The sequence below is a fragment of the Oncorhynchus keta genome, chromosome 19 (assembly GCF_023373465.1).
Source record: "Oncorhynchus keta strain PuntledgeMale-10-30-2019 chromosome 19, Oket_V2, whole genome shotgun sequence".
Taxonomy (NCBI): domain Eukaryota; kingdom Metazoa; phylum Chordata; class Actinopteri; order Salmoniformes; family Salmonidae; genus Oncorhynchus; species Oncorhynchus keta.
In genome coordinates, this window is record NC_068439.1 from 41,177,199 (window position 1) to 41,183,125 (window position 5,927).

A 5,927-nucleotide genomic window follows, 5' to 3' on the forward strand; every position below is an offset into this window, starting at 1 on the left:
CACAGTCAGTCATAACATGGCTAATAGGCTAGCGCATCTATTGATGTAATTTTCTTCCTGGGGGTGTATATGACCAGATTTGAATAAGATGTAATGTTGCTAAAATGTTTTAAATGCAACAATTTTTTACAAACATAAGTTATTTTGAAAGAGATGGCTAACAACAGCAAGCACGCTGCAATAAAAAACACTGAAATGTATTCTTGAAAGGGAGAAGCTAACAAATTAGCAACAACATCCTTTTGATAACACCTGCTGCAGCTGCTGAAATGTAGCCGACAACAAAATCTAGCTAGCTCGAGCGTAGGAAAACTACTGCTCGCTATTGTGCGACCTGTTGGCCTGTTGGCCTTCAAGAAGGCAGAAGTTTCCATAAGTCTCTTAAAAACGGTCCCACCCATTAAGTCAAAATGTGATTGGTTGATTCAGCTGTCACATTTTTGCCCTAATACAGTTGAATGGTAGATGCCTTTATCTAGCTTCTGATGGCCGAGCAAATGGCTGACTTAGCTGGCTAGATTTATCTCCCCAGAGACCAGCAAAGAATCTTGATTGGATATTTTTCTCTCTTCGGTGTTAACCCTTTCCATTCCAAAATAAACTGAAGAGATTAAATCAGAAAATCATCCAAAATAGTAATTTTAGTATTATTATTATTATTATTATAATCATTTTTTTAATGAATTCTTAACCCTTCACTGAAGGCATAGAAGACCCATTGTTCCCCACTATGTTTGGGTTAGTAATAATTAGCGGATTGGCTCTATTTTCCTTCAGCACACATTTTTTCACCATTTTGAATGTTTAAAGAATCCATATGATGTTCTGAAATATGAACCCAGCAATACTGGATATTTTGAACTCTTATTATGGTGGTGAGTTGACAAAATTACAATCAAGCTCTTGAATATGACTTTTTCTGATCTCGATCTTGACTCAGTCTCGGACTCCTTGTCCCCCTTCGGTCTCGAACACAACACTGACTGCAGTCGACTGGTATTTTGGATGCAGTAATTGCAGAATAACTACTGCAGTGTCCTGCAGTTGAGCTGCAGTTATACTGCACTGGAAAGTGTCAGTGTAGTTACAAATATTTCTTAATATAGATATTTCTGAAAAATAGTAGAACAGTGTCTGCTATGAACAGACGTTTACACTATGGAATAAAATAAAACGTGTCTGACTATGAAAATGGCGCGGGAGGAGATGGCCGCCGTTTTACGGTCTCCTAACCAATTGTGCTATTATGTGGGGGTTTTCGCGATATTTGTAAATTATTTTGTACATAATGTTTCTGCAACCATATCTTACGGAAGAAAAGAGCTTCTGGATATTAGGACAGTGATCACTCACCTCGGATTAGACAAAGATCTTCAACAACAGCAGCAAGCAGGGCTGACACGATATTCTCCAAACACCCCACAGGGCAGACATCCCAATTATTCGCAAAAGGAAGTGACGCAGAGGGCCTGGGGATCTGCGCATATTTGTAAACAACAGCTGGTGCACAAAATCTAAGGAAGTCTGTAGATTCTGCTCACCTGAAGTAGAGTATATTGTGACAAACTACAGGCCACACTACTTGCCTAGAGAGTTCTCAGCTACACTTTTCGTGGCTGTTTATTTGCCACCAAAGACAGATGCTGGCACTAAGACCGCACTCTGTCAGCTGTATAAGGAAATAAGCAAACAGGAAACCACTCACCCAGAGGCGGCGCTCCTAGTGGCCTGAGACTTTTCAACATGTCCCTGATTGAGTCTAATACCAACATGCTTCAAGCAGACCACCATAGTCCCTGTGCCCAAGAACACAAAGGCAACCTGCCTAAATGACTACAGACCAGTAGCACTCACGTCCGTAGCCATGAAGTGCTTTGAAAGGCTGGTAATGGCTCACATCAACACCATTATCCCAGAAACCCTAGACCCACTCCATTTTGCATACCGCCCTAACAGATCCAAAGATGATGCAATCTCTATTGCACTCCACATTGCCCTTTCCCACCTGGACAAAAGGAACACCTATATGAGAATGCTGTTCATTGACTACAGCTCAGCGTTCAACACCATAGTACCCTTAAATCTCATCACCAAGCTAAGCATCCTGGGACTAAACACTTCCCTCTGCAACTGGATCCTGGACTTCCTGACAGGCCGCCCCCAGGTGGTGAGGGTAGGTAGCAACACATATGCCACGCTGATCCTCAACACTGGAGCTCCCCATGGATGCGTGCTCAGTCCCCTCCTGTACTTCCTGTTCACCCACGACTGCATGGCCAGGCACGACTCCAACACCATCATTAAGTTTGCTGACGACACAACAGTGGTAGGCCTGATCACCGAAAACGACGAGACAGCCTATAGGGAGGAGGTCAGGGACCAGGCCGGGTGGTGCCAGAATAACAACCTATTCCTCAACGTATCCAAGACTAATGAGATGATTGTGGACTACAGGAAAAGGAGCACCCAGCACGTCCACATTCTCATCAACGGGACTGTAGTGGAGCAGGTTGAGAGCTTCAAATTCCTTGGTGTCCACATCAACAACAAACTAGATTGGTCCAAACACACCAAGACAGTCGTGAAGAGGGCACGACAAAGCCTATTCCCCCTTAGGAAACTAAAAAGATTTGGCATGGGTCCTGAGATCCTCAAAAGGTTCTACAGCTGCAACATCGAGAGCATCCTGACCGGTTGCATCACTGCCTGGTACGGCAATTGCTCGGCCTCTGACTGCAAGGCACTTCAGAGGGTAGTGCGTCCGGCCCAGTACTTCACTGGGGCAAAGCTGCCTGCCATCCAGGACCTCTACACCAGGCGGTGTCAGAGGAAGGCACTAAAAATTGTCAAAGACCCCAGCCACCCCAGTCATAGACTGTTCTCTCTACTACCGCATGGCAAGTGGTACCGGAGTGCCAAGTCTAGGACAAAAAAGCTTTTCAACAGTTTTTACCCCCAAGCCATAAGACTCCTGAACAGGTAACCAAATGGTTACCCGGACTATTTGCGTTGTGTTCCCCACCCCTCCAACCCCTCTTTTACGCTGCTGCTACTCTCTGTTTATCTTATATGCATAGTCACATTAACTATACATTCTTGTACATACTACCTAAATGGCCCGACCAACCACGTTGACTAACCGGGCTATCTGCATTGTGTCCCACCACCCACCAACCCCTCTTTTTACACTTCTGCTACTCTAATCATACATGCATAGTCACTTTAACAATACCTACATGTACATACTACCTCAATAAGCCTGACTAACAGGTGTCTGTATATAGCCTTGCTACTCTTTTTTTCAAATGTCTTTTTACTGTTTTATTTCTTTACTTACCTACACACACACACATTTTGTTTCCCGCACCATTGGTTAGAGCCTGTAAGTAAGCATTTCACTGTAAGGTCTACCTGTTGTATTCGGCGCACATGACAAACAAACTTTGACTTTATTTGAGATGTCTGAACAACAGAACAAGCTGTTAATTTCACTGTGGTCCATGTCTTCCATTTGAAGTCATACACAAACTCATGCAGCTGGTGACTGAATTCCTGTCAGAGAGCTCATCCATGAAATCAGCTATAGGTGAAAGGACCCTGTGGAGAGGAGCAGCGGAAACGCAGTCGCTGGAGTGATGAATCACACTTAACCATCTGCCAGTCCAAAGGATGAATCTGGCTTTTGGCGGATGCCAGGACAATGCTACCTTCATGGTTCGTGGTCCTTTAGTTCCAGTGAAAGGAAATCTTAACGCTACAGCATACAATTGTTATGCGGGGCGGAGCAGGTGAACCCAAATGCAGACTCAGACGGAGACACGGATAGGTAACCAATGTATTTATTGAAAAGCAGAAGAGGAGATGGGGTGCAGTCCAGGGGAATCTCGGGCAGGTAGTAGGGAATCCAGACTGAGGGCAAGGAGATTAGGAACCGGGTAAGCAGGTATGGAGAGGAATCCAATGAAGCACTAGAGTGAGGATCCAGGGCAGGGAAGCAGGACTGAGGAGAAGGGTACCAGAGTCACAGCAGATGGGACTGTAGTGGAGAGAAAAAGCAGTGTGAGGCTAGGGAAAACAGGCACAACAGGATAACAAAATCTATGCAGGAACTAACAGCTAGAAATGCAGACTGACTGAGTAGAGGCTACGATCTGGCAGCTTGGAAGTGGCAGGGCTGAGTATTTGTAGGATTCTTGATTATGGAACAGGTTGCAGCTGTTGAGAATCTGCTCTGCTCTAAGAGTGGGGCTGTTGCTCAAATACTAGTGAACATCGTACCAAAAAGGCTCTGCAAGCTCTGAGGTTGCCATCGTAACACTCGGAAGTCGGAACAAACAGCTCACGGGACAAAGGAGAAGGACTTGGGACTGGTTGTGATCTCGGGGCGAAAGTTCGGCCCTGTAGGTCAGAAAGGCTCCGTGAAACGTATTGATGTGCTCCAGATGGGTTCAAGGCTTGGTCATGTTGCTCGAGCAGGGCGCCTTGGCCGGCGAGGGTTTGGTGGAGAGGATCTAAGCCTGCTGGGTTCATATCACTAGCCCGTTCGTACTGTTACGCAGGGTGGAGCAGGTGAACCCAAATGCAAAATCAGACGAGGAGACAAGGATAGGTAACCTATGTATTTACTGAAAAGCGGGAGAGGAGATGGGGTGCAGTCCAGGGGAATCTCGGGTGGGTAGTAGGGAATCCGGACTGAGGCTGGGGAAAAGGAGATTAGGAACCAGATAAGCAGGTCTGGAGCAGAATCCAATGAAGCAGTAGAGTGGGGATCCAGGGCAGGGAGGCAGGACTGAGGAGATGAGGGACTGGAGACAGGCATCAGAGTCAGAGCAGATGGGACTGTAGCAGAGAGAAAAAGCAGTGTGAGGCTAGGGAAAACAGGCACAACAGGATAACAACATCTATGCAGGAACTAACAGCTAGAAATGCAGACTGACTGAGTAGAGGCTACGATCTGGCAGCGTGGAAGTGGCAGGGCTGAGTATTTGTAGGATTCTTGATTATGGAACAGGTTGCAGCTGGTGGGAATCTGCTCTGCTTCCAGCACACCTGTCTCCACTCACACAATCACATACACACAGAGAGAGCGGTAGAGAGAGAGCACTGGGGGAGTGGTGGCAGGTTAGGGAGGTCCAGGATGAGAAGTAGAGGGCGTGGCAGGAGCAGATGTAACAACAATGACATTCTAGACGATACGGTGCTTCCAACATTGTGGTAACAGTTTGTGGATGGCCCTTTCCTGTTTCAGCATGACAGTGCACCCGTGCACAAAGCGAGGCCCATACAGAAATGGTTTAACGAGATCAATGCAAAATAACTTGACTTGCCTGCACAGAGCCCTGACCTCAACCCCATCGAACACCTTTGGGATGAATTGGAACGCTGACTGCGAGCCAGGATTAATCAACCAACATCAGTGGCCGACGTCACTAATGCTCTTGTGGCTGGATGGAAGCAAGTCCCTGCAGTATTGTTCCAACATCTAGTGGAAAGCCTTCCCAGAAGAGTGGACGCTGTTATAGCAACAAAGGGGGGAACAACTCCATATTAATGCCCATAATTCTGGAATGAGATGATTGACGAGCAGGTCCACATGTCCACATACTTTTGGTCATGTAGTGTTTTTCTCCCCTTAGTCTTTTGCCTCAGTGGATTGGCTGCAAGGGCTTAAGTCAACAAATATTCAACCACTTTGTTATGGCATGCCTAAATAAATTCAGGAGTAAATGTTTGCTTAAAACAAGTCACATTATAAGTTACATGGACTGACTCTGTGTGCAATAATAATGTTTAACATGATTTTTGAATGACTACTTCATCTCTGTACCCCACACATACATCTGTAAGGTTCCTCAGTCGAGTAGTGCATTTCAAACACAGATTCAACCACAAAGACCAGGGTCTCACAAAGAATTGCACCTATTGGT

General features: G+C 45.8%; 1 long non-coding RNA gene across 1 annotated transcript; it reads right to left on the bottom strand.

The window, feature by feature from the left end:
- Positions 1-3,823: 3,823 nt before the first annotated feature.
- LOC118397764 (uncharacterized) lies at positions 3,824-4,947 on the bottom strand. Its single transcript, XR_004828481.2, has 2 exons — positions 4,279-4,947; positions 3,824-4,036 (listed from the first exon to the last, which is right to left on the bottom strand). It is a non-coding gene; the product is annotated as an uncharacterized LOC118397764 (long non-coding RNA).
- Positions 4,948-5,927: the final 980 nt, after the last annotated feature.